Below are 14,589 nucleotides of genomic sequence, written 5' to 3'. Positions count from 1 at the left end.
GAAACAAAAGTGGTTGTGCTGTATCTGTAAATGGGGGTCTTCAGGGTAAAACGGATCAATTAAAAATAATTTGGGGCCTAATGCACCATGAAACTGCTATGTATGGCAGCATATAAACATATTGTTCTATCAAACAAAACAGTTATTTCAGCTTAAAATACAGCAGTTTATTTTAAAGAGGGGAGCAAGAGCAGAAACTGCTTTTTTAGCCTTGTCTGTGTTTTCCGTATATGTAAGATTTGGCATGAACTACTTAGCATACTTGTCAATGCATCCATCAATGTCTAGTCACATGTAGTCAGAAATTACATGCAAAAGGTTGAGTAAGAACGTCTATCTTCTTTTCATTATTGAAGATATGTGTTCATGTTTCGGCTAAGTAATTTCTTCATTTCTAGATTCCCAGAGTGTTTTGAAGCAAAGCTTCAAGCTGAGCACCACCATTGAAAGGTACGGGGTGGAATCCCTCTATTTAGCGGTGGCCCATCAGTCCTGCTCGCACACCTTTCTTTGTCCATTCGGAGCCTGCAGTGTCACAAATGATAAGCTTCATATTCATATGTAAAACAGGTCATCCATACGATCCTGCTTTCGGATTTGTGATGAGAGTGGCTCAAAATGCCACATGGAGCCTCATTAATCAGAGAAAAGCCAATGCCGCTGTTGGAGGTGATTGCAGCTGAAATCCTTGTTAAAAGTTAAGTATGCCTTCTTAACATTTGTTGTCTATCAGAAATACCAAAAGGATTTATAAATGCTGAGTGTGAGGCTGAACTTCTTATCCTATTGTTGCTACTGATTCATTAATGCACCTTCACTTCCTCCTGTCATGTAACTTAACAGGAACAGAACTTCATGCCACTAAAAAAAATTTTGATTTCTGATTTTTTTTTTTTTTTTTCAAAGAAATGTTTATACGTTTTTTAATGTCATTTGAAAGAAAAAAATGTGTGCATATACAGTATGTGTTCTCATTTGTATTCAAAATGCATTATGCGCCATTCTGGTAATAAAATAGAAATATCATACTCTGGTTTTTCCAACTGTTATCTTGGATTTTAACTTTTTTAGCAATGCAAAATGGTGAGCATAGAAAAGTGAAGTTCTGGCTCTGACCAATAGCCTTCCATTTATTTAATTTTAATTTTAGTTTTCCCAAAATTGCTACCTTTCCCAGTATCTTGTGATTTTATTATGAATAGAAGCATTCAGGAAAACTCAGTTTACTGTGTAATTGATTCATTGAAATATTTCATGAAACATAATTATCTTTATAATGGATTTTGCCCCTTGGAAAAAAACAAAACAAAACATGGCCATGTGAGATTTTAGACCAAATACTACTTTTTACCTCTCGTATTAAATTTTAACATATATGTTTTGCACAATTTCACTATATATACTCAAATGCAGGAAAGCATATTAATCATAGCTAGGTTCAGCACATTAAATATTCATTTTGAAATATTGTTAAACTATGAGTCAGAAATGCTTGTATTAAATTTAATGCACTTGGCAATGAGACAGTTGGCAATTGATGATGCTGACAGACATTTGTACGTGTGATTCCCTGCCATGTAAGAAGGAAGTTCTGCACATTCTACTTACAAACAGGTTTTTTGGTGTATTGATTTTCTTCTTTTTTTCAGCATGGGGACTACACAACCAACAAGTTTCCGAAGGAATGCATACCTGCCAAGTTGTAGGTTTCGGCGTAATTTGTACAAGTGAGTACTGATTTTTTAAATGTGTATGTGTAATGCCGTCTGTACGTTTTTTATGCATTACGTTTTTTTTTTTTTTCTCCGTTCGGATTTTGTCACTGTTTTGGCAACGAGACAATGTGCGTTATAAAGTCAGTATGCATCTCGCCTAATGCAATCATGTCTATAAATTGAGCTGTTTTTCACAGAAAACCACTGACAGTTAGTTTTGCCTCAGATAATCATGGACTTTAACTGCCAACAATAATCATGGACTTTTACCTGTCAACCAGCAAGGCTCATGACCTATTTTACAAGAAGAGTTAATCACCAAACAGACACACCTCCTTATATGTACAGCATATAAGCAACGCCGAGCTCTCTGTTCAGTGTGCATTTCTCTACACAGCCTTTGTTCTGTCATTGAATGCACCCAGAAATTTCTGAAATTAAAACTGCGCAGTAATGATCTCTTGCCTCCAGTCTTTTATTTAGCAATCCAGTCTAGCCGTCTCACCTGAATTGAAAACAAACATGTGGAGGACCTGAAAGACTGCTTTCAGGTTAATCAGTTACTATGCGTTACAGTGGTTGAAGACACGGAGAGAGAAGAGTGTTTGTTGTGACGCTGTTGTGACGCTGTAGCAAATGTTATGCTAGTCTAGGTGGCTCCAATATTTCCTGACTGTAGCTGCCAGCCTACAATATACACCTAGATATCACATGCATATAGAACTACATGCGAAATGGCAGACTCGGCGGTGTTGGTAAATAGCCGCCATTTAAAGCAGTCGACTTCTCAGAAAGGCTCTGTTGTAGTGAACCTTCCTAGCTAACCTAAGTAACTTCTAAAGTATCTGAAATACTCCTAAATAGGCAAAATTTTGTCTTGAATCTATCTTTGAATGATGAAAAAGTTTTAAAACTTCTCGAAAGTAGACAGAAGGGAACTAATGCAAAAACGGGAGCAATTTTAATAACTTTAACGGTTGATTCACAACATTAAATTACTTCCAAACATAGCAAATGTTACTGTTTGTTTGTTTTTTGTTTTGTTTTTTTGAAAAGATGAAAAAAAAACATGAAAGGTAACACCAGTTACTTTGCCAAGTAACTAATTACTCTTATATTTAGGTAACCGAGTTGCTGTAATTGCTTTTTAAAAGTAAGATTAACAACACTGGTCATAAAGATGTTGTCTGCAGAATGAAAAGTGACGAAAGCGGAGATTTTATTCTGCCAATTTGTTACCGAACACAATTTGCCCGCAACTATTGCTGATCATTTCTCAGAATTAGCAAAAGAAATGTTCCCTGACTCAAAGATTGCATCGGTAAGTTAATTTTATATGAATTGTCCTTTTTAATTTATTAATTGGACACACTAACAAACTGCCTTCAAGTCAAACTGAATTGCGAGCTGAATACATGACGTGATAGAAATTAACAAAAGTGCTACACACACTTAGGCAAGGCAAGGCAAATTTATTTATATAGCACAATTCAACACAAGGCAATTCAAAGTGCTTTACATCACATGAAGATCATAAAAATCACATTTAAATCAATACACGTAAAAACCAAGACAATCAAAATCGGAAATAAAATTATACATAAAAATCGCATGTAATAACAAATAGAATAAAGATAAATAAATAAAAATAAAACAAAAACTACTACTAATAATAATAATTGAAATCAGCAATGGAGATAAGCACAAGAGAAATACAAAGCAAGTAGATTGAAATATATGGACAGTTATGGATATGCAATGCTAAACAAAAGCCTTTTTAGCCCTGATTTAAAAGAGCTAACAGTTTGAGCATACTTCAGACGTTCAGGTAACTTGTTCCAGAGGTGAGGAGCATAATAACTAAATGCTGCCTCACCCTGCTTGGTTCTTGTTCTTGGAAACATGCAGGAGACCGGTTCCAGACGACCTTAGGGGTCTAGATGTCTCACTTATAACAAAAGTCACTGTTAAATTTTAGTCATCATGATGTAGCTGAATATATTGATTGTTCTTTGATTGCACTAGGTTATATGTTACAATATTACCAATAAAGTCATATTATTTTAAAATTTGAGTTTTATTTTTGTTTCATATTGCACTATATACACGACATTGTAAGATTAGTCACCAATTTGTAAGGGCACTGTAAGATTGCCAACTGCTTCGGGTTGACAGGTATGGGAATGCTTCCGAGTAATTTGATACCGTGTTTGATTAGTTTAGAGATCACAATTTGATAAGTAAAATTGAATGAAGTAAGGCTGTTTGATTAATCAATTTTTAACCGAAAACTACTTTTCTGGTTAAAACGATGTTTAAACGTTCAAATCGGTACGTTCAATTTTCTAAACCGCACTATTTTGGTTTACCTAAGCCGCCGTAGTTTTCTCTGTATTTTTGCTTCCTCCACAAGAGTGAGCTGTCTTAAGTAACAAGGACTACAACAACAACCGTGGCTACCAGCGATTCTGATACTTTTGCGCAGCCAACTTTGTGGAGTAAGTGTTTTATCTCATGATGTACTTAAAGTGCATATGACACCAAAAAGCATGTTCATTTCATATTTCACTCGGTGTTTCATGCTCCTGAATGAAATGGACCGCTTGGGTGTGTGTGGAAGCGATCGTTTTATTTATTCAATTTTTGAAACCCGTGCCATGAAAATGAGTTACTTCCGGCTCCAGTCTCGGGTTTAGGGAGAAAGCAAAAGTGACGTCACCCGGGTCAGCATCTCACAATACAGCATTGCTTTATAGCATGCAGATGGGCTGCGGTTTCAGCTGCTTTTGCAGATTAATTCGTTTATTTTTCACATTACGCCAGCCAAACGGCTGCAGGCTTTTGTAGCTGCACCAAGAAGAGGTGTGTGAGCCTTTTTGGGTTTCAGAAACTTCCTGTTCACTTCGAGATCGGCCAAAACAAGTGTGCGACAACAGTGGGACAGTTGGACTTACGAGGAAGTGAGTAAACATTGTGTTTTGTATGATGTCAAATACTGGGATCATGGCACACGTTTTAATACAAAGGTGGCTTGCATTTTGTGGCTGACATGCTACTTGTCCACCAAGAAAGACACTCGGCTGACGACCAGCAGCTTGTCGCACCACCCCACCGCCGGAAGAGCGCTATACTCGGTTTATTGCCTCTTTGTGTGGCCGGTGTTCTGTCAAATTTTCCACCTCATCAGAAATTGCACCTTTATGTTAAAAATGGCCGCGAATACAGCGATTACAAAGTTAACACTACAAACTGTCTTTAAATAAAGGAATATTTACTTACGTTTGATCATGGACGAACACGAGAAAAACTGTCCTCAGACACATCCTTCCATGTTAGCTGCACAACAATTGCACGCTTCTCTCACACTGTTTATGTCCTTCGCCGGTAGGACAGTAAGAAACGTCAACGGCGCGACAATGTGGCCGCCGCAAGAACGCAGTGAAACGCGGCCGTTAAAGTCAATCAGTCAATGCACACCGGTCGATGTGCGGCCACGTGTTAGACGCGTCCCAGAAGCGGCTCAACGCGATGCACGCAAAAAGAACGGCAGAGTTTATTATTTGACGCGAGACGCGGCCCTCCTGCGTCAATACTACTAGCTAGCAGACCGGGAAGATCGGAAGTCACTCGTGTAAAAATACGGTGGGTCCGGTCGATTTTCAAACTAATATTCAATCGTAACCCACTTTTTCCATCAGTCTTTTTCCATGAGTCCATCAGATCTCTTGAGTGGTAGATCGGGGCACGGTTGACTTGTCTTTGTTGATTTACAGTTGGCTTCGCTGCTATAATAATAACCAACATGGCCCTGTGTTCAATACAAAACCCTCCTACCACAATAAAACAAGTAGGAACTAATATTCACATAGGAACTAAAGTTATACAACATAAAATATATAATATAAATGAATATTAAAACACATAATAAAATAAATAATAGCCCATTTAAATAAAATACATTGAAGTGAGCTAAAACACCTGTAATTAAATAATAAGATTAATACACAGATCCTGCTTACACAGTTAAATTTATTAATTTCTGTGTGGCGCTTTAACTTGAGAAAATCCACCAATAAAGCTTTTGAAAACCATTCATAAGAAAAAAAAAAATTGAGGCATTTCATTTGTAAAATACATGTTATAATCTTTGTCGTTGGGATTGCTTTTCTCTTTATCACGGGACTTCTTTTTTCTTCTTTCTTTCAGAAAGAAAGCTGACCAATATGCGGGGTCTGAAAGGCAAATTGTTGTTGGATTATTATATTTAAATACCCGATACTTTTTGAGCAGAATTCTAGCTTTGTATAGGCTACTGTTCCTATTGTTGAAAGCACAAAAGTGCGTAACAAACAACTAGCACATTTATATTTTGCATTTTTCTTTCTTACTGTCCCGAAAATGAACCGAACCGTGACCTCAAAACCGAGGTACGTACCGATCCAAGATTTTTGTGTACCGTTACACCCCTAATATGGTCTAATCGTCTCAAAATATGATTCTAATTCACATAATAATGCTATTTAAGACTTTTTTTTAATCCTGTCGTAGGCACTTTAAACCCACAATACCAAGGTCATATTTATTATTGTAAATATGGGCGTACGCTTTTAATGCATCAAAAGGACACAGCGAGTATGACATAGACGGAAAATAGAGACTGGACAGTGTCATGAGTTGATGCTGACAGCAACTCCAAATGTGTTCATAATTTATTAAATTGCCGCATGTTGAACAAATTGAGTATAGAGCATTGCTGACTACCATCCTTCTTGTCCTCTTGTGAGGGCATTATATTATGAATTATTGTTATGCTTGGGTCTGACTCAATGTGGAAAGAATGATAGAGCAGATAGATAGAATTTTTCAAATAATGTACACTGTGCATGTACAGATTATCTGGCAAGAGAAACAGGTATCCTGTCATCTTTCCTAGTACCAGATTTCAATGCCAAGATAATCATAGTAGTGTAAGGTCACCCTTAGTCACTTATGCAGTGACCTGAAATGAATAAAAAGTGAATAAATGAAAAAAAAAATAAACACAGAATGCCTTATATCTACTGTGTAGTCTGTATTTTAACAAATTAATCTTAAATATCATCTACTAGCTAAAATTTCTAACTCTTCCAAAATTGTATTTTAGTGCAAAAAAAGAGGATCATAAGGATCATATCTAAAGATGGTAACAGGACAAAAATGAAACTCTGTCAAGGGTATTAGAAGTGAGAAGGAAAGCCATAGATCAAAGCGTGGGACGACCATTTGTTCCTGAGGAATAATAGCTGTGATGTGCGCCGGACCCGCTGACCTGCCGCAACAATAAAGCCGAGATGCGACTGCCTAAGAGCAATGACCTTGCACGGATGAAACCTGCCTGAAACGGGGAAAAAACGAGAGATGGATGGAACGAGGGCTGCGTGAGCAGGGAGAAACAATAACAATCTATATAAAGGTTGATTCCTGTCCGACACAGCTACTCACTCTGCTGGGAGAGGATTGTTGACAGCTGCCTCTTAGGAGCGGACTGAAAAAAAACGAGACTTTCATTACACGTGAAGGTCTTGAGATTCTTGTAATGCAAGCTACCACTTGTCTTTATAGCACAAAGTTTTAACTTTCGCAGAAAATAGTAGAATAAATAAATGATATTACAGTTAGATACACTAAGCAGGGGCGGACTGGTAATCTGTGGGTTCTGGAGGATCACAGAACGGCCGGTGCCCTGGACGGCCGGCGGCCGCCATTCCTTATACATCACTGTTTTTATCCCCCCTAGCCTCTCATTATCTACAGTTCGCATCCAATCCGACAGGTGGCAGCAATGCGCCTGGCTGTTCATTGCCAGTCTGATAAAAGAACGAAGAAAACACAAAGTACCCTTCATTGGTTCTTTGTACTAAGCAAACTAGCGACGAGCGTTAATGCACAATATGGATGGTGGTGGCAAAAATAAGAAAAAAAGGGTGGCACGGAGAACTTAGGTTAGGGAGAAAAAAATCAAAGAAACAGGAGAGCAAAGCATTTAAATGTCTTAAGTTTACAAATATTTTCACAAGCAGCAGTCTGGCTGCAACGGCCATGTCGGGTAACAGCAGCCTAGCCCCCGGCAATGGTGAGAGGGGTAGCGGGAGCCGCTCTGACGTGCAGCCGGTGCAAGGAGAGAGAAAAGAAGAGGGAGGGTGTAATGATAAGCTGGTGGAAGTTCCCCATACAAGCGCAGGTCAAGTAAAAAGGGATGAAGAGAGTCACTTGCTCGGTATACCGGAAATTGTTATCCACCAGGTAGCTACATTTTAAATGACAATTAAAGGGTTAGTGCAAGCTAGTCCATTTGCAATCGTGTCAAGTTACAGTATGCTAGTCCTACTATCACTCTCCTAAAGAAAAATATTTTAGCTGTAAAACAACGTATGCACACGCAGCAGCAATATTAATTCATAAGAAATATAACAAAATATTAATAAAATGAATGGTTTTACTTTAAAGTTTAGTAAGTCAAATTGATATGATTTTTTTTTTTTAAATCGTGTATATATCGTTTTGTTTTCTGGTTAATACTTTCCAATGAAGGTTATGTATCCAGGATTTGTCTTGAAATGTTTATTGTATTCTCATTGAAATTTATTATTTGTATGGCAAGATTAATTATGGCAGGGGTCTTCAAACCGGTCCTCAAGGGCCGCTGTGGGGCCTGGTTTTTGTTTCAACCGATCGAGTACGGACAGTTTAACCAATGAAGTTTCTGCTAAAACAATCAGCACCTGAGTGCACTTGTAAAACACCAGATTGGTGCATAGGTGTTGTCTTGTTTTGTTGGAATGAAATCCTGCGCCCGCTGCGGCCCTATGTGGAATAGTTTGGAGACCACTGAATTATGGCATGAACAATGAAATCATTTTATAGACAGAGATATATAGAGATATATTAGAATAAATTAGATACATAAAACTTGCTTTGAAAAATAAATTCTTTCATTTGTTTTTTCAGGTTGATCATAGAGCTAGTACAGAAAATGAACCCAACTCCAGTTCAGCATTGCAGTACTTTGAGCGCCCCAAGTCAGACAGTCACAATCTAGACACATTTTCTTCATTTTCTCTCAAAGTGCACGAAATTGATGCATTTTACAATAAAATGAAAAAAAAAAAAAAAAAAAAGTCTTCCCGGGGGTGGGGGGGGGCATGCCCCCGGACCCCTAGGGGGTCCGTGTTTCCCTTCGTATAGCGATTCTTGTGGGCTGGGCCGAGTCAAAGTCCAGGGCTGCTTTTTAGTCCCAGTCCGCCCCTGACACTAAGGATCAGCGTTATTGCGCAGAGGTGGGTAGTAACGCGTTGCATTTACTATGTTCGTAACTTTCTGAGAAAAATTTACTTCTTAGAGTAGTCTTACCACACAATAATTTTTACTTTCACTTGAGTATATTTGTAACGAAGAAATTCTACTCTTATTCTGCTACTTTGGGCTACAGTCGAGTTGTTATATTTTTCCTCTTTATTCTGCATATTAGATTTCACTTTGTTTTTGCCAGAGATGCTTTTAGAGGTCTTCAAAGTGCTTTACAACAAACAAAATACAGTGTAACCTCGACGTACGCTCGCTTCAACACACGATCTTTTCGACATCTAACGTAAAATTTGACTCGCCATTTGTTTCTACATCCAACGACATACTCGAAATACAACGATTTTGACAGCGCCGCAGTTTCTTTGTTTTCCTGCAAGACTAACGAACGGCGGATTATTCCTGTGAGAGAAATCAACATGGGTTCCAAGAATGTTAGTGCAGGCGGTAAAAAAAGAAAAAGGTGCCGCTTAAGGCTAAGTTATTCTTCTGCCGCAGACCTACAAGCCAGACCCGATTTATGACCCTCCGCCGTAGCCTGACGTGCAGCTCACCAAAATTCTGACTACTTGTCGCGTCAACGTGTGGTGACGTAATGCAAATGGACTGTGATTGGTCCCCTCAGACTGTTGTTTCCCGTACAGCGCAAAATCACCGCCATTTACAAACATTCTTCCGGGAACAACCACCATCGCCTGTGCCTCAACATTTGTATGATAAACATTTGATGTCCAATGTTGATGAGCTGAAGATCCACATTCAAGCTTTCCATCTCTGTTGGCATTGTTGTGTAATGAGAAGAAAACTAGAGGAAGTCGACAAGAGTCCCCCAAAACCGTACAAACACAACGCCACACCCTTCTAGTGGCTTGGCGGTGAATTACAGAGCAACGCGTTCCCTTGCCGCAGAACTATCGAAAGCTCACTGACACCGTAGTCGCTACACCGTCACTGCAATGCAGAAGCATAACTCGGGCTTTACCATTGAAATGAAAATGAAAATGAAAAATATGAGCGTGGTGTGCCCATCTGTGAACTGGCTCGACAATAAGGCCGTAGAATGTCTACGATCTCGATGGTCCTCCTCCAGTTGCCAGTCTTTATAAGTTAAGGTGAAAATTATTATTATTGTAACATCGCCAAAGAAATCGCCAGCTTTGTCAGTTTGTAATCATTTATTTCAGAACTTGTGCAACACAACACGCCTACTGGCTGACGCCAACAACAAAACATGAAAAATGAAAGTGAAAACTCTAATGCACCTCGCTCTCTCTGTGAGGTCAGCCATGCGGTGCATTCAGGTACACCACGCAAAACACATCCGCAACATTAGAACCCAATTTGTTGCATGATTACAGGTATTATAATTATTACTATTATTATAAGTCCGATTTTTTTGCTCTCTTTAATTGCTATTTGCAATAGTACCAGCAGTATTTATTAAGGATTTAGTGTAGGTTTTCTGGCTGTGGGACGAATGAATGGAATTATAATGCATTCTTTTGGGAAAATCCCGCTCGACATACTACCATTTTGACTGACTTACAAATAAGGTCCTGCAACGAATTGACTTTGTATGTAAGGTACCACTGTATACTACATGCTAAATAAAAGGCAGGAAAGTGCTATACACCACACACACTTGAAGTGGGAAGTCCTATGATCACGCCAGCCTGTTCAATTATTTGAAATAAAAAAACAATTACTTGCATTGCTTTACTGAAAATGGAATTCAACCTTTCTCCAAGACGGAGATATGATCGTTTTAATTTTATGGTAAGATATATGTTTTCTCCACCAGAGGGCACTCATACTCTTTAGACAGGTAATGTTTCATTTCTGTCGAATTCTCTAAAATGAATTTGATGATTTTTGTGTAGTTTTTTTGGTTTAATGTGGTTATGTAATAGGTTATAGTACTGCATAATAATAACAGACATGGTGCTGAGAAAAAATATTTACCATAGCTTGAAAAAAAAAAAAAAATCTGACATTGTAAGCAGTTACTAACTATGTGAGTATTCTTTACCACTGTACTTTATTGAGTAAATTACAGTGGGGCAAATAAGTATTTAGTCAACCACTAACACACAACACAACACTTGTGCAAGTTCTCCCACTTGAAAATATTACAGAGGCCTGTAATGTGGGGGAAAAAAAGAGAAAATCACATTGTTTGATTTTTATAGAATTTATTTGCAAATCATGGTGGAAAATAAGTATTTGGTCAATACGAAAAGTTCATCTCATTACTTTGTTATGTACCCTTTGTTGGCAATAACAGAGACCAAACATTTTCTGTTACCCTTCACAAGCTTTTCACACACTGCTGCTGGTATTTTGGCCCATTCCTCCATGCAGACCTCCTCTAGAGCAGTGATGTTTCGAGGCTGTCGTTGGGCAACACGGACTTTCAACTCCCTCCACAGATTTTCTATGGGGTTGAAATCTGGTGACTGGCCAGGCCACTCCAGGACCTTGAAATGCTTCTTACGATGCCACTCCTTTGTTTCCCTGGCTGTGTGTTTGGGATCATTGTCATGCTGAAAGACCCAGCCACGTCTCATCTTCAATGACCTTGCTAATGGAAGGAGATTTTCACTCAATATCTCTCGATACATGGCCCCATTCATTCTTTCCTTTACGCAGATCAGTCGTCCTGGTCCCTTTGCAGAAGAACAGCCCCAAAGCATAATGTTTCCACCCCCATTCTTCACAGTGGGTATGGTGTTCTTCAGATGCAATTCAGTATTCTTTCTCCTCCAAACACGAGAACCTGTGTTTCTACCCAAAATTCTATTTTGGTTTCATCTGACCATAACACATTCTCCCAGTCCTCTTCTGGGTCATCCAAATGCTCTCTAGCGAACCGGAGACTGGCCTAGACGTGTACTGGCTTCAGTAGGGGGGCACATCTGGCAGTGCAGGATTTGAGTCCCTGGCGGCGCATTGTTTTACTGATCGTATCCTTTGTTACTGTGGTCCCAGCTCTCTGTAGGTCATTCACTAGGTCCCCCCGTGTGGTTCTGGGACTTTTGCTCACCGTTCTTGTTATCATTTTGACGCCACGGTGTGAGATTTTGCATGGAGCCCCAGATCGAGGGAGATTATCAGTGGTCTTGTATGTCTTCCATTTTCTAATAATTGCTCCCACAGTTAATTTTTCATTCCGATAAGGAGTTAAAACAGGTGCCATTAATACAGGTAACGAGTGGAGCCTCGTTAGACCTCGTTAGAAGAAGTTAGACCTCATTGACAGCCTGAAATCTTGCTTGTTTGTAGGTGAGCATAAACTTATTTTCACTCTAATTTGAAAATAAATTCTTTAAAAATCAAACAATGTGATTTCTGTTTTTTTCCCCACATTCTGTCTCTCATGGTTGAGGTTTACCCATGTTGACAATTATAATTACAATCTCTAATCTTTTCAACTAGGATAACTTGCGCAATTGGTGGTTGACTAAATACTTATTTGCCATACTGTATTTGGATTACTACTTTGAGTAATTGATGATTATTTTTTAAGTGACTCTACTAGCACTTGAATAAATTGTTTGGCTACTCTACCCACCTCTGTTATTGAGTGACATTTCAATGCCTAGTTACAGGTTCTATCCTGTCTTAGTGTATAGCATTTATTGAAGTTGTTTATGAGCAGTGTTGACAATGAAGTATGGAAGCATAGGGATGAGAGGTTTTGTTTTCAAAAATGATAACGGTTAGACATGGACTTTACGCTGAAGCGTAGGGGAGTCATCCAAAGTGAGGGAAAAGTGGCAAGGAACAAATCAAAGGAGAAGGCCATTCAGCCACCTCAAAGATAGGTAACAAAAGACTTTCCACAAGCTCTGGGCTTCTCAAGAGATAAAAGTCTGGCTGAGAGACAGGGTTGGTGACTGGTGTTCATTGTGCTACCAGGGGAGGGTGCAGACAGTGGTGTGAAAGGAGCCATCAAGGTTGAATGGATGAGAAAAGGGGATCTTTGGGAGTGAATGAAAAGGGTTTGGATCAAGCATGCCATCAGTCTCAATAAGCTAAAATGACAGCACTGTGTACGGTACTCTCAGTGTGTTGCCACCAACAACTGTGCGTCTGTCGGTACGCAAATAATCTGTATTTTATATTTTTCAACACATAAAATAGGTTCCATTTGTGTGACACAAAATCTTTTTTTTTTGTCAAAGCGGCGACATGGTTAAAAATAAACAGGTCAAACTAAAATCTCTTGCGTTTGTGAAACAATTGGATTTTGTTTCTTTGCCAGATATTACGGAATAGGAATGGAAGTTGCCCACCGACACACACAAAAAGATGTATATTCAGGATCAGAAGCACTAATGTCTGAGTTTCAGTCAAAATGCTGATTTAGCTCTTTGGGCAGTAACCTTCATTTATTTCAGCAAGCTTCCATCTAGATGTGAACGTCTATTCAGAGTCAGAAACTCTGTTATGTCTGACACTATAAACATTTCACCCTTTGTTAATGTCTGCTCACTTTCATTTTGCTGATGTGATCTTTGCGCAAACAATTTTCATTTCTCAATCACATAAAATATCAACTCACTGATTTAAAACTGTGGCACCAGCCTCTGCCTTAATTGACTCTCAAACACTTAATGTAACTAACCATTACAGAGAGAATAGATGTAATGTCATCGAGACAATTTTAAGCCACACATGACCTCACAAACCTGTGGCAGATGAACTTTAATCAGTGGTCGTGATTCACTACTTCTGTCTCCCCTTGGCCATTCCTCCGTCTCCAGACGCCAGGTGGTGTCACGGCTGTCTGCCGGAATGCAAATTTGTCGCGAACAATGCGTCAACTCTTACAGTTGCCCCATTTATCACTGGATATGTTCATTACCCACAGCCTAAAATTAGTGTCGCAACAAGACATCCTGGCCATGCAATGAATCCACCTGCCACCTGCCTCGTCATTCCCTGTTTTCAATATGACTGCCCCCCTCCACTTGAGGCAACATCCCCTAATCCATAATGCCTTTTACTTATCTGTTCTTTTGTTCTTCAGTTTCCCTTGCAGAAAAAAAACGTTAACCAGTAAATGCTCTGTAAGAGCCCACCTATGACTGCAGAGGAAGCAATGTTAACCTTCCAGATGGGGTTCTAATGTTGCATTGGATAGCAAGGTGCTTCAACTCATCATAATAAGAAGGAGCCAGCAGCATGAACTGACAGTGAGTTATAACCTTGCAACATACAATACATTGCATCTAAACATAGAGAGCTGGTATGATTCTTCAGTAACCTTGTCGTAAGGGAAACAAAGTGACGTGTTGATAAATAGAAGTCACTAAATGTTTCCATGCATGTTGCATGTAGTCACTTGACTGCAAGGAGAGGTCACGCGCAATAATTACATGCCACCTCATCTGAGGACCCATTATTATTCCCATGTAGGAACTATGAGCACACCAGTATTGGCATTGACTCATATCTCAATTGAATTGAGAAAATAAATGCAAATGTAGTGCTTTATTTCAGCAGATTGTCATCAGAGTACAAGAAGGAT

The 14,589-nt window shown here is 39.0% G+C and overlaps 1 long non-coding RNA gene across 1 annotated transcript; it reads left to right on the top strand.

The window, feature by feature from the left end:
* Positions 1–396: 396 nt before the first annotated feature.
* LOC130922128 (uncharacterized) lies at positions 397–2,128 on the top strand. The gene is made up of 4 exons (XR_009064458.1): positions 397–450; positions 571–697; positions 1,650–1,727; positions 1,942–2,128. It is a non-coding gene; the product is annotated as an uncharacterized LOC130922128 (long non-coding RNA).
* The last annotated feature ends 12,461 nt before the right edge of the window (positions 2,129–14,589 follow it).

The sequence above is a fragment of the Corythoichthys intestinalis genome, chromosome 9 (genome assembly GCF_030265065.1).
Source record: "Corythoichthys intestinalis isolate RoL2023-P3 chromosome 9, ASM3026506v1, whole genome shotgun sequence".
Classification (NCBI taxonomy): domain Eukaryota; kingdom Metazoa; phylum Chordata; class Actinopteri; order Syngnathiformes; family Syngnathidae; genus Corythoichthys; species Corythoichthys intestinalis.
Note: the sequence above shows the minus strand (reverse complement) of the source record. Positions and strands in the feature narration are given on the sequence as shown.